The sequence below is a fragment of the Cygnus atratus genome, chromosome 3 (assembly GCF_013377495.2).
Source record: "Cygnus atratus isolate AKBS03 ecotype Queensland, Australia chromosome 3, CAtr_DNAZoo_HiC_assembly, whole genome shotgun sequence".
Classification (NCBI taxonomy): Eukaryota; Metazoa; Chordata; class Aves; order Anseriformes; family Anatidae; genus Cygnus; species Cygnus atratus.
Genome location: NC_066364.1, coordinates 75,228,595 through 75,243,569, shown reverse-complemented (window position 1 = coordinate 75,243,569; position 14,975 = coordinate 75,228,595). Strand labels below are relative to the sequence as shown.

Below are 14,975 nucleotides of genomic sequence, written 5' to 3'. Positions count from 1 at the left end.
CTTCAGAGACTTTTGATTATTACTATTTTGTATCCTCTCTGTTTTAATTATAATGTGCTTTGCACTTCTCTAGCAATTTTCATCTGAAATGTTAAATTACTTTGCAAGCATGAATTCATTAAACCTTACAACATCCCTCTGAGGAAGTTGTTTAATTAATACACCCAAGTTATGGATGGGAAAATTCAGGCACACAGATAGTAAGCAATTTTCCCAAGTCACAGAGTAAATCATCAAAAAGAACAGGAAGAGAATTTAAGGACCACATGCTGATAGGCCACATGGAGATGAAGCTGGAGAGATGTTCTGTAAAACTAACACTGACCTTGCAGGTTCCCACTGACCAGAAACCAGCTCAGGGTCCCCCCCTTCCCTGCTGCCAGACCACAGACTAGTGCACCATCCCTGTCTGCTTCAACCAAACTGGGCTCGAAGGCATCCTGGGATAACCATAGCTTGGCATCACTGAGGAGTGTCTTTGACCAAAGAAGAATAGGGCTGAAAAATAATAGAAATGAATGGTCACTGCCAAAGCCTCTGTCACCCCAGTGGAAATACTGCCACTACATGATCATCTGGTACGATGACAGGTTTTGGGGGACCTTGCTTTTGCTCAGAGATCTTTGTGTTTTAGGAATGGAACCCCACAAGCCAGGCAGCAAGGCAGGGGTCAGTGCCCATGCAGCATCACAAGTGCTGCACGTGCATGGTGCATGCAGCTCTGATATTCCTTACCCACAGCTCAATGGGTCCTAAAGGAGCTGGGTATCTTTCCAAACTGGATGAACATTGACAGCTAACTGCTTCAGGAATAATTGCAGCTATGTTAACAACGCTCCAAGCACTTTCAGGACTGGATTCATTCTCTTTATTTGAACCCTATTCTGAATTAAAAAAATAATTTACCTCAGTCCAACCCTCCCCCCTCCTTCCCCCCCCCCCCCACCTTATTTTCCTCTTAAATGCTACAGAAATTGCTTTCTTGGGACATGAAAACTAATGTATGCAAATTGTTACACAGCATTACCACTGACATGGTTCCACTATATTGCTGAGATAGTTAATTACCAGGATAATGCAGTTTGTCTGCTCTCTATCCCCTTGTGCTGCTCCTAAAAGGAAACAAAGAAAACAACATCAGAGAGACAAAGGAGGAGAGAATTCAGTCCCCTATTAGTATCTGCCGTAAAGGAAATAAGGATTAAAGGCCATTCACAGAACACATGGCATACAGCTTTGTATGGCACAGATGCTGAAGACCCTTGGAAACGGGTCTGCACCTGGCCATGTTATTCGCCAAGAGATAAACCTTGAGATCTTTTCTTAATTTACATAGAATTATTTTTATGCCAAAGGGTATTTCACAGGAATGGGATCTAAGAGAATAAAAACAAGGCCAGGGGCAAAAGCGTTGCTTGGATTCACACAACACCTCCGGTCTCAATTATGCCACTTCTGTCCAGACATCACAAGAGCAGGTGACTTGCACTGCTGTTGCCTTCCTTGCCTTCTACCCCAGAAAGTATTGTGGGATTTACCTTAGCATTGAAATTGTAATTCCCTGGTGTCTCCCAACAGGGCAATACGTTCTCAGCAGCCGTGAGAAGCCAGGTCCTCACAAGAGGTAAGTGATATTGTCATCACCATGCTTTTCATGCTCTTTGCAATCAGTGATGTCTTTTCTGAAAGCCAGCGACAGAGGGTGGTCCTGAAAAAAAATTACATGATTTGGCCTTAGGAAGCACACAGAGACTTAGCAAAATAAAAATCAAGAAGCCTTATGGATTCTAATGATCTCATCATTTTTAGAGCTGTTCTGTGGGATTTAATGGCAGTTTTAAAAGGATGGTTAAAATCGCCGTATCGAATACACAATTGTTTATTGCATTTATAGAGTTATTTATTTTTAAATTGTTTCTATTGATCCCATTTAATCTCTTTATGATCACATTTGTGCTGTTCCTCCCCGGTTGTATACGGTTGTATACGACACTTCCACAAAGGAGGGCTGTCCCTGTAGATGACATCCATTAAAAGGGTCAGCTGGTTTGAAAGAAAGAGAGAGAGATAATGAGAAAATCCGGCACTCAACAAGCGGGTAGGCAATAACACCCCACCTCCAGCTATCTCCAGCCAATAACACTATGTGGCGATGAGGTAATGCTTGCATTTGTTACCCTATGGCTGTGCTTGGGTGGTTTGTAATTCTCCTTAAACCAGACAAAACCGGGAAGCTTCTCTCTTTATTGTGCTGGTACAAATGAGCATCTGAATTCATATCTTCACAGCTACAGGGAAAGAGGGTGGTGGGAAGCATGCCAGTGCTCCAGCTCCTCTTCCCTTCCCTCTTTTGTAACATATAAGCAAGTTTGAAGTCTTTTACTCGCATAAGTTAAAGGAAATCTAAATTGGTGTTTCGGGTTGTGATACTGGCAAAACCCAGCATGGGCTGGTTCTGAAGGCTTCCAAATATATTTAGAAAACTGCCCTTTTTGTGTCACTCACATACCAGCTTACTCTCCTTTCATCATCCCAGTGCACCCAAGGGAAGAAAAAAAAAAAGATTTTGCAACTCAGTATTTAAAATATATCAGTAGGGGAAAAGACCAGAGAAATGGCTTTGTTTTCCTCTGCTGCTGTATTCCACATGCACTTCAGTCACGCCTGTGCACTTTCTGTGACAGGAGGACCAGCTTCTCCTGGTGAGGCCAGTGCTGCCAGGCAGCAGTTGGTAGGCAAGGGCTCCCCTAACAAGGCAACATGGTCAGCTATAGACCTCAAAAGCAGCTTGCCTGTTATGGGCAGCACCTGGGGATGGAGTGAATAATTCCCTTCTTCACTCCCAGGCCCAGGCTACCACTGTAGAGTTTGTGAGGCAGGAGAAACACCTTGCTACTGAGTGCATGTGGTGGGAAGTCACAGTGAGGAAGAGAGCAGCCGTGCATGGCAAACCCGGTCCAGGTATCACAGAAACCTTCCTGCCTGCACCCAGACCATGAGCCAGCCTGGTTGCATTTCCCAGTCACTCTCCTGACTGCAAGAGCAATTTAAAATGGATTAGCTGCCCTCTGTGCTTGTGCATCACCGGCTGGATAATTGTCCTCGGCTGGCCGAACATTTTTAAGTGCTTATTTTTCTGCTAGAAAAAGTATGTCTCCTTTCAATCAAGCACAATTACCCCAACCATCTCTTTTAATTGTCTTTCCAGAAGATATATTCGTTCCTTAGGGGCTTTCTTGCCAATACCAGTGGATGTTTTATTAGGGAATTATATTGAGCTGCTGGTGCTGGTGGCCATCTTTCATCTGCAGCGAGCCAGTGTTAAAACTGTATGGATATGGATACTGGGATGGCTTGTGGGCACGGGGGGATGGGGCAGGAACAGAAACCTAGGCACACACATGTGAGTAGCAGTTGTGCCTCTTGAATTAGAGCCAAAACGCCACAAATGCCCAGCTGGGAGAGTCCATATGGAGCCTCTGGGGCTGGGAGCCATGGGGATGTTACTTATTTTTGAGATGTCTTCCAATTTTAATTGCTGAAGTGGCCCCTTTTCTTTATCTCAACAGGACTTACAGTGGGAGACCAGAGATGCACAGCTTGGCTGTTATTCTAATATAAATCCACCTTGACAAGGGCACTGGGAATTCAAAATCCACTGCCACTTTACACAGCTCTCAGCTCCAGCCCATTTGGTTAGAAACAAAAGGAGAAATGGGAGCATGTTCTCTATTTGCAGTGCATCTGCTTCAGTGGACCAAGAAACATAGATGTTAAGTCCAGTGAGAAGAATGAACATTTCACCCTAAATGTTGGGTCCAATGAACCTTCTTCCTAAATGCAGGAATTACACTGGCTTTGTACAACATATTGGGAGAAGATTTAAATGCAAGGGACAAAAGCCTTTATAAAGAAAAAAAAGAAGGAAGGGAAAAAATATATTCATTTAACCTTGAAAAATTATTTAGAACTTAAAATATTTGTCATATGTACATTACAGTAGTCATTTTAATTTGTCTTCTCTCTATTTTAATTACCAGCATGTTAAAATATGTCATTGTTTGCACAGGTTTCTTCTTTGCCTCTTCCCTTTCTCCACAGCCAATAGAAAAGGCATTTTGAACAGATTTCCTTACTCATCTCCACGGCAGTTGTTTTGCAACATGAATGAAGCACCACTCTTGGCAATGACAGCTTGCCCTAGTTCTTCATCACTAAGCAATGCACAACAGATGAGCAAAGATGTGATGAGGATGCTCTTCAAGATGTTCATGGATATCTAAGTAGCATCATTTCAAATTGGTGAAAACACTTGTCCATCTACTTACTCCTTGTGGCCGTTATATTAAAGGACTCTGCCTTTGTGTGGATACTGGCTATGCAGGTGCTGCCATTTGCTAGTTCAGGATTGCTCTAGCATATCTGAGCTACGGGAGGCTGTAGGAAGCTGCCTGAAAGAGAGCAAGCAAGTACTGGAGAATACAAGAAGAGTTGGCCAAGACTGTCTCAATGCAGAAGAAAACTGGGAAACTTTGATATATAAAATAGCTTCCTCATGTCTGATGGAAAACACAACTTGATGCTGGGCAGTGCAGCTTCTAAAAATGGGACTTCGGGGAGGTTGAAGAGCTGTGTGCAGGCAGGGATGGCATGGAAAAGAACCACCAATATTTTTTAGCAGGGGAATGTTATGAGGCTACTGACAGGGAGACTACAGATATCACAGTGAGAAGGAGAAATAACAAGTCCTAATCCTAGCCATCAGTTGCTTGGTACATGAGTGTAAGGGCCTCCCTCACCCCATTACCCTACAACAAGTGTCTCTCCCACTAGACACAGCCCCACATGTCTGCCATGTGAGGTGGAAACAGCCATACCTCATCTCAGCTGTGTCACACCTGCATTCAACAACAAAATAAGACCTCTCCAAAAGGTGTCCTAGCATGTCACAATCTGGAACTAAGCTACAAGAAAATCTAAGCATTTTAGCTCTGTGTTTACAGCATTGCATCCAGCTGTCCTTATATAACTTCTTTTGCCACTGATGAAAATATTTTATCTTTTTCCCTAGCCCTTCAGCCTCCAAGTGCTGATTTAAATGCAGCTTTTCAGAGTCTGTTCATTAAGTGCTAAACTTTGTGTGTGCCTTTCCTTCAGCAAAACAATCCACCTTCTGAGAGCCTTTGCTCTGCAGAGGTGACTCTTGTATCCTTGAAAGATGAGGAGACAATACTACCAGAAAAGCTAATAAGCAACAAGGGGAAACTTGGTGACCGCAGAAATTGGACCTCTGTAATGAGATACAAACTGTAAATGAGACAGCACTGACACCACATTCTTCTACGCATAGAGACAACATCATTCACCTTGCCTAATAATCAGTGTGCCACAAAAACAGGCAAAAACTGGGGTTTAGCTACACTGCATAATCTCTAGTGCAAGCTGAACTAAAAGGTAAGCTTCATCTAGAGGAGGGTGAACATGCTAAGCAAGAACTGCAGAAGGAGCCCACAATTATTACTACAGGAAGTGGGAAGGGGGGGACAACACACAACTACATCACATTTATTCAAAGGGACATAGATAAAGAATCTTTTGAAATTCTTAAAATAACCATCTCTGTTCACTGCTTTTAGGAGTCACTTCATGGAAGACTGAAACTGGAGCACGGTTCTCTAAGAACTTCTCCACTCCCCATCCCACAGCCCTCACTTTGCTTGCTGGGCCCTGCCAGCACAGATCGCTTCATGATCAGGGGGATACATTTGTGCTTTGCACAAGCAGATTTTTTTTTTTTTTAAACAGGATATGTTTTAGTGGCACAACTTCATGGCCACATAAACATCTCAGGGGGAAAAGATTAGTCACTTATGGAGAAAACATGCAGGGCCAGAAACATTCATCCTCCAAATCAGCAGGGGAGTTTTAGAAGATGCGTACATCTACAAGTTTCAGTGCACAGCAGCTATTAAATATAGGAAGAAGGTATTGCTGGCAGCAATTATTCATTAACAACCTAGCTTGGTTCAATGGGGTTTTTTGCACCTTTCTTTGAGGTGAGTTGTTCTGGTCACTCTTGGATACACGGTATTGGACAACAGAAGCTGCTGAGCTGGCTATGTACAACAATTACATTTATCTTCCTATTTTTATAGTACTGAGCTGCACATCTATAGTACCTTTCACATCAAATCCCTGAAATTAAGCAAGTCTAAGGACAGGACCTTCAAAAGCTATTATGTGTCTCACTCCAGTGCTTTTCAACAGAAGTTAGGTGCCTGCTTTCGCCTGACTCTGGGGAGGCTTTGTGCCATTTGGTCCTCCTGAAAATCAGCAGGAATCCAGGATCTGCAGCAGCATACCAGAAGAATACTGAATTTCCATTGGTGTTAATGAAAAGGCTTTTATTAGTTTTAGTAGTATGGAGAGGCTGATAGCTGATTCATCTTTGCTAGGCTCTGCGAGGCAGGCAAACCCGAAATGTAATGACTTAAAGCACTGCTTGGATGCAGCATGTAAAACAAGGCATAGTGCTGGGTGTGGAGGGCTGGCAAACAGCACATCAGATTTAATCCACAGGGACAGGTAAACACAATGCAATACTTAAGCCACAAATTGGCCAGACAGGTAGCAATCTTTCCTGCAAGGGATAAAATGCCCATCTGAGATTCAGATTAGTTAGCAGTAAAAGGCATGAGCAACATGGTCCTGTTTATCACGACTGTTTCATTCATTCCTGATCCACAGGAAGGAAATAACAACATCCGATAATGTTTAGCATTTCTGTGTCACTGCTTATTTCAAATCACAAAACAGTCATTTAAGCATTTTGGTACAAAGGATAGTTTATATATGGGTCACTGAACCACTGAAATGAAGCCTCTGGAAGAATAACATAATTTGCAGTAGCAGTGGGAAAAGGTGGTTTAGGTGGAAGATGATGAAACAAATAGCCGTTCCTGTTCACAATGTCAGGAAATGCTCTGTGACCACATGGGGCTGGAAGACCCTCGATGCCAAAGGCAGCATCCAGAGGACACCTGTGCTGTGCAGCACCTGGCACACTTCAGCTTCCGCAGGAAGAAGGGAGGCTGAGTTACAAAAAGTGAAGGGCATTTTGTTCCAAAAATAGTTCCTGGCTGCTGATAAGCCCCCTGAACACTAGAAGAAAACGAAGGAGAGACAGGCTTAGAAGGCACACGGGTATGGATTTGATGTTGCTGAGCCAATATTGGTAGCCCTTAAGGGACCCTGATGCATAGCCAAGGCCTGCTGTGCTGCCTATGTGCACAACAAAAAGACAGAAATCACTTCTTTCTTAACAAGTGCCACATTACTCTTATTGGAAATGGTTTTTATCTTCAGAAGAAGAAAAAAAAGCTTTCAGCTCCCCACTCCTCAGCATTAGTGTTGCCTGCAAGACCCTTGGCTCCAGCAGTGAAGTTACCAAGTCACTGCCTGACACCTCTGGGTCAGGGCTTCTACACATGGAGATGGGTGCATGGGTGGGGAGGGCACCTATTTTCTCATTTGTCTTCGGGCTATGTAGCATTTATACAGCCTTTTTTTTCCCTAAAGTACATGCCAGGGGAACAAAAAAAGCAGCAGTACTACATGGAGACCATGCAATGTGAGTAAAGAGGTTTGATTTTCCAGGATATCTTTGAAGGACAAAGCAGAGAACAGGAAGAATGACTTCACAGTAGAGAATGAAGTCCTAACATCATTTAAATGAAACAGGTTTCTCCTCATTTATGCTGTCAGGATATTAATGGCTTTTAGAACAGGTTAATCCGAGAAGTAACCAAATGAAACAAGAGGACTGTCATTGATGATACGCCTTTTATCCTCCTATTTCTGCTTCTCTTACTACAAGCCATTTCCTCCCAGATGGAGGAGGCAGTGACAGCTGGTGCTGGCCCATGACTCATGCCTGCAATGGGCTGGGTAAGGCCTCAGTGGCCTCAGAGGCCAAGTTAAAATTCTTCTGTCACAGGAGAGGAAAGGAGCTGGAAGACATCCCTGACCAAGGCATTCCTCCACCCTTCCCCTGCCTGAACTACCACAGGAGATGAACCCAGGGGAAATAGAAAAACCTGAGGATCCCTTGGCAGAAACCTTGCCATGGGATTGTTCACTGTAGGGGATGGGACCTCCTTGTGCACAACATGGAGAGCAGGCACTGAAAAAGGACCAGCACAAGTTTCAGGCAGAAGGGGATGTGCAAGGCCCACACAGCTCCTTCCCAGTCTCTGAGGAGCTTTTTCCAGGCACATTTGTGGCATCAGCAAACCCCACAGAAACACGTTGGTGCCTAGTGCAGCACAGAGCAGAGGCAGCTGTCACAGGCCAGGCACTTGGCAAAAATGCATCAGGAATTCATCGTAAGTAGTGCCCTACCCTAGGAGATCTTTTGGAAAAGGCTCTCTGCTTTGAGAGTTTGACTGAGGAATAACAACAATGTGTGTGTGTGTGTGTGTGTGTGTGTGTGTATATATATATATATATTTTATACCAGATTGGGTCAAACCCTGGGGGCAAAATATTTTGCATATGTTCAATAAGTATTTTATGTATGCCTCCTGCAGCTGCCTTCTCACCCAGCTGGTGATGTTGTCCCATTAGAAAGCCGTTTGTTCTCCAGCACTGAAGACCAGTGTAATGCTGTTTAATGACTATTTGCCACCAGACAACAGGGATGTCCAAGTCCTTTTTTTCTGCTAGAGTCCCTCAGCCTCAGTTATTTTAATTATATGAAGTTATTTTTAAATGTTTTTGGCACTTAAAAATAAAAAAAAACACTATACAACTAAAGAAGTATTTGCACACATAGATGTGTCAGCTAGATTGTTTTGCTTCATTTTCTCCCAGTTTCAAAATTTAAGCCTCTGGAAAATATTGGCAACTCTTACATGAAATTTGAGTTAAAAAAACACAACACACCCAACAGTGATTTTGATAATAGGATGATTATTGTGTGACTCACCCCGTAAGTATAACAACTGAGAGCTTATGAAGTATGCACTTGGGCTCTGGGCTGCCCACCTACACTCAATTTCCTTTGACTGTGGAATGTCCTTTGGCAGCTTTGCAGCTAACCGATACCCAGGAGTCTAAGGAAAACACTACAACTTGTACAGTATTATTGGTCTAAATGCTGTGGGCTCATATTTCAGCCAGCCAGCACAAGGTTACTTGTAAAACATAACCACACCTTGTGAGAGACAATAATTCATAGGGCCACGGTTGGAAATTCTGTGCTCAGATAGTACATAGATAAAAACATTAAAACCGCTAGGTAGATATTACACCAAAACACAACTGCAATTTTTTCCCCTTTCTGCCACAACCTTTTGGCTCACAAGCCAAGCCATGTGCTACTTAAAGAGGAGCCTGAATGGCTATACACCCTGTATACAGTGATGTATGAGCGTTGATGGAAATATTGCTCCTTAACACAGCCACCCATCTGCATTACTTGAGTGCCGTGCCTAATGCACATTCATCGCTCCCATATCATGCTTCCCAGTGGAGCTGTGACCACCTCTGTAGAAATCCCTCAGTGGACATTCAACATGCTTCTGTTGCATGTTAAGCTTCCTGTGAGAGTGAGTGGAGGCTGCTGTAACAGTATTTTCCTTCACTTCTGGTGTATGTGCCATTCTGGATGACATACCAGTGTTCAGTCTGCTTACAGCCCTCCGGAGGTCAGAGGTGGCCCTCACAGTTCTTCAAAACAAACATAGCCTCAGTGAGCACTGAAGAAGACTGAGAAATGCATGCAGCTATCTCATAACCATTTAAGCAATTCAGTCCCTATTCTACATGTGATTTTCCTCAGAAGCAGAGACTTTTCAGGGAAAAGGAGACCGTCCTCTCTGGAGGCAAAGGTTTCTCTTGTCCTCCCAGTCCAGTGCTGCCCTTAGCCTGCCTCAGAGCACAACATTAACCCTAGAAGCTTCTGTTTGTTCTTTCACTTCTTACGTAGCGAGACAAAAGCGTGTTCTGCTCAACTTGCTATAAGCTCAGTACTCCATCAACAACAGTTCCATATTCATCACTCTGAAGCACTAAGAAGCGACCACTTTTAGGCCCCCCAGTACAAGAGACATCGACATACTGGGAGAGTCTAACAGCAGGACTATCAAGATGGTCACAGGACTGGAGCATCTCTCCTATGAGGAGAGGCTGAGAGAGCCAGGACTGCTCAGCCTGTGGAAGAGGAGCTCAGGGGACATCTTATCAGTGCGTCTGAATACCTGAAAGGAGGGTGCAAGTAGGATGGAGCCAGGCTGTTTTCAGTGGTGCCCAGTGCCAGGACAAGAGGCAGTGGGCACAAACTGGAACACAGGACATTGCCTCTGAACATCTAGGAACACTTCTTTACTGTGCGGGTGACTAAGCACTGGCACAGGTTGCCCAGAGAGGCTGTGGGGTCTCCTCCTAGGAGATCTTCAAAAGCTGCCTGGACATGGCCCTGGGCAGCCTGTTCTGGGTGGCCCTGCTTAAGGAGTAGGGTTGGGCCAGGGGACCTCCATAGGTCCCTTCCAACCTCAACTATTCTGTGAAGTCAAAGCAGGTTTCACCAGTTGTGAGCTTTGTCAGAGCTGTGAGTCCATCCAAAGATAAATAGTCTTTTTACTTCAGTGGCTGCTGGACTGGCCTGAACCCAGGAGAATCCAGTAAAATCCCCAGTAAGAGTATCTGAGAAAGGACACACAGAAATATCAGCATGAAAAATTCTAAACTAGGAATGTTGCAAAGCCAGAACAAGCAATTTGCAGAAATTGTAGCAGCATGCTTCAACACCAGAGAGCCTGGAGCAGAAGGTCAGCAACACCCAGCTGGCACACCCAGCACCTTAGTTGACTTTAAGGAAAGACAAAGGCTCACTTATAAGTTTGAGGGTATTAAAGTGCTGTCCGATTCCACATTTAGATAGCCATCGATCTCACTTCTTTTTTAGCCATTAACAAAAACTCACTTGTTATTTTTATTTTTTTTTTCCTCATGAAGAAGAGTTAATATGATTCTAATACTCTTCCCCCCCAACCCTTCCCCAGTACTTATAATCATAAAGGCCTGTTTGTACTTATACATCTATGTACTTATAATCATAAAGGTCTTATAATGTTTCTTTTTGCTGGAGAGTTGTGATCTCTAAGCTAACAACTTCAACCTGCTCCCCAAACCATACAAAACCACCCAATTGTCTGCTCCACAGAGAGCAGAGCCACATACTAAAGCTGTTGCATGCTGAAAAGGGACCTGTACCATGACGGGGCAAGGCTGGGGCATGCCTCTGCTCACACATCAGAGCAGCCCTTGCTCAGCAGGATGGGCTGCTCCTGCCTGGGATCCAGTTTCCAGAGGACTGTGTCACTGCCACTTCCTCTGCACAGATCCCTTTGCTGAAATAAACTCAAACCCAACACATGCACATAAATGCTGGGCTGCTGGGTTCACCCAATCACTTCACTGTGCATTAACATTTGTACCACAGCTGTGCAGCTACAACACGTTATGTGCTTTCCAAGCCGTTAGGGGAAACTGATGCTCCTGAGCAGCCAGTCCTAGGCCACAGCAGCACATTTCTTGAAAGCGACAGGTAAGGGCCAGATATATGTCAGCAGCACAGACAGTTGGATGGTTCTGATCCAAAATCCTGTGAAAGCAGTGGCAAGACTCCCACAGACTTCAAAAAGGCCCTGCCTGAACAGGAAAGGAGCAAAGAGAAATGTCATAGGGGAAGGTAAACATCTTAGTTTATTTCCATTATGGAACTGAGTTCCACCTTCTTCACACAAACTTTTCCACAGACCCATCTTTTTTCCTTATCTCTTCCCTCCCTGCTTAGAGAGCAGGCTGATATCACCAGGTTAATTTACGGCGCTGTAGCTTAGTCTTGACAACCAGTTGCTCCCTGAGAGCAAACCAGAGAGTCCTCACCTCTCCTGGGACCCTCCATGACAGTCACACCATGGGGAGGAGCAGGCTACCGAGTCTCATAGTGAGACTTGTGCGCTCCTGGCACTGCACACACACTTGCTCCACCAGCATGAGAAGTCACTGAGAGGCTACAGGGAAGCCTCCTCGTTCATGGCAAGACAGCCCACCTAGCCCTCAGCATCTGCACAGACTTTGTGTTACTTTGGTTTTGCATGAAAATCAAGCTTTCCTGTTTAACTTTTTAACAATGCTTTGTATTTGGGGACTACAAAACCATGTACCAGGACACTCACACACTTTCTTTATAAAAGGAAAAAATTCCAGAGTTCTCACTTCTCAGCTTAATTTCTTAGGTCCCAGACCAGGTTGTCATTTCCCTTCTCCATAAGCTATATGGCAAAGGGCTTGACAAATCCAGTAATGGCCTTAACATCTGTACCTATGACATTGGGATGGAGCTACAAAGCTCAGCAGGAACTGAACAAATAACCTTCTCCTGTCCCAGCCTTTGAGCAGTGAGCTCAGAGACAGTCAATAGGCTGTACACTATCTCTTGTGTTTCATTCAGTACTAAACACAAGGCTAGTACCTTAAAATGTAGAAAGTAACAGTAATAGATTATCATAGCATTGTTCTGCTTCACTGGAGCCAACCACACTTGTTTCAGAACAAGCAACACAATTTTGCACAGCAATTATTTTTTGAAGGCCTTAAATGCTGTGGGTAAAAAAAAAAATAAAAAAAAAAAATCACAGAATCACCTACAAAGAGAACAACTGTAATAATCTAGGAGCTGCTTCCCCACTTCACAATGAATAAAATATTTTTTATTTCTTTCAAAAAGAGAAGATCACCAAACGGTTGTCATGCATGTGTGTGCAAATGCTCATGTGCATGCACATGCATACACTGCATGTAGGCTGATTCAGCAGTGGGGCATATGGTGCTGTGCAAGCCATTACAAATTCTGCAGTGTGAAGGTCATCCCATTGACTGGCAGCAATGTGAGAAGCCAGGAATTCAGTTCTCAGAAGCCTTTTGCCTTCTGGAAAGCTTTAAATAAAATGGGAGCTATCATCTTTTGCCTAAAGATTGTGGTACTGTGATAAACAAAAAATCCAATTAATCAGTAGCATTATGTCTGATTTGTTCAAACTTGTGGCTGAGCAGCTATAAATTATATCGCCATATTCAATTACTGGAAACAACATTTCCTGCATAAGCCAACCTCTGCAGCCTGTAGGGAGATCTCCCAATTTCAGATGTACGTTTGTTAATCACAGTTTTAATTTTTCACTTGAAAGGAAAGAATAGAAACGGTGCAGAGCAGGAAGTTCAAAAAGTCTTTGAATCTGGAGTGTTAAAGTGTTTGAACATCATAATCTCTAAACTCGTAAGAACAAATACACAGTGTAAATGGGCATTTTAAAGACGCCTCTACTGATGTGCCAAACTAATACGGACATTTTCAGTTAAAAGCAATTCCATAACAGCACTGATTAAGTCAAAGCCAAAATAGTTCACCAAGATACACTTATTTTGATGAAGCTTTTTAACAGGTCTCAAAGCTCTAAGGTAGACTCTGGTCATTTCTTGAGAGACAACCTGAAGTGAATACCATATTTTTTTTTTCCATTGAAAGGTTTTGAAGTTATTCCAAAGTAGACTGCAAACAAAATCTAACATTTTATAAGTTGTTCCAAAAAAAATTAGTTCTTGTAGTTCAACAGTGAACTACTGTTCACTAGTACCCAAGTTCACCTTCAATGTATTTTACCACCAGGAATTCTCTCAGGTTTGCATATACACAGAGACAGGCTCATATTTAAGTGTGGGAAATGTTAGGCCTAGTGAAAGGAGCCAAATGGTCATCCCTTGAGACTACTTTATAGAGAAAGCTATTATATATCTGGCCAACAGTTGAAGAATATCACTATACCACTGGTGCAAGAAGTGACTACGTTGTAAGTTAACACCTCAATACAATCAATGCTCCAAAAGATACCAGCAGATTCAGGAAAATCAGATACCCGAAAGTCAACCCCAAACACCTCCATAATTATACCTGGGAATTTGGCATTCCTACATGCTGGACATGAGCATCTCTACCTTGAACCTTGCTGCATTGCATGAGCCTTTGCTCCAACTCCACATCTCAAACTAGCAGAATCCTTTCACATCCCAGCACTTCATAGGTATTCACAGCACTAAGGCAAGTGAGACAACGAAGGCAACGGACACATGGTCCAAAAAGATGACAAAGACTTTGTGAACAGAAGAGTCCTAGGCAACTTTCTTCTCTCATACTGCTTGCCCTATCTGTAACCCCAGTGATTTATATTAACTTACTCTTGGCAAGTAACTCAAGTAGGTCCTCTTGGTTTAACTTAGTATAAAATACTGATTGCTCTTGCCTACTTTCAATTTATCTTCTTCAAAATTCCTAACATTACATCAACAGCATTGTCAAGAAGCAAAAGTAGTGTAGAGAAGACACTGGCTGCTATTGTATTTCCAAAAGCCACCTTGAACAAGAGTAATGGGAAGAGGTGGTTGAAAAAATGGCAGCCGGGTATCACAGTATACTTGTGCTTTCATTATTGCTGACTCTAGAATAGATTTTATGGCAGTGAGTTTCAGTGGTCAGACCCCTCATACTGTCATATGAAGAAGAGCTATCAGAATACAGTGCCTGGGCAGAGAGTTGGAGTTGGCTACTCCATGCCCAGAGAAGCACCCAGACATCTGGCTCTTCAAAGTCAGAGCATTGAGTTGATTTTCAGTGCCTATACCACCATCACTACTGCTACACTAATCTTAAGATTTCTCCTAAACTGAGTATGAACAAGCCTTAGCTCAAGACTCCTACCCAAGAATCACAGAAAAATCTCCAGGGAGAACTACTGCAGCCTACACCAGCCTTAGGCAGCCCCTTTGCAATCTCACACCCCTGCCACTCACTCTAGGCTTTCTCTCTCATTCAGTGTTCTCCCATGATATTTGCCTAGGCCACAGAAGCCCTATGC

General features: G+C 43.4%; 1 long non-coding RNA gene across 1 annotated transcript; it reads right to left on the bottom strand.

The window, feature by feature from the left end:
* Positions 1 to 266: 266 nt before the first annotated feature.
* On the bottom strand, positions 267 to 1,649 carry LOC118244081 (uncharacterized). Its single transcript, XR_004777444.1, has 3 exons — positions 1,539 to 1,649; positions 1,069 to 1,112; positions 267 to 498 (listed from the first exon to the last, which is right to left on the bottom strand). It is a non-coding gene; the product is annotated as an uncharacterized LOC118244081 (long non-coding RNA).
* Positions 1,650 to 14,975: the final 13,326 nt, after the last annotated feature.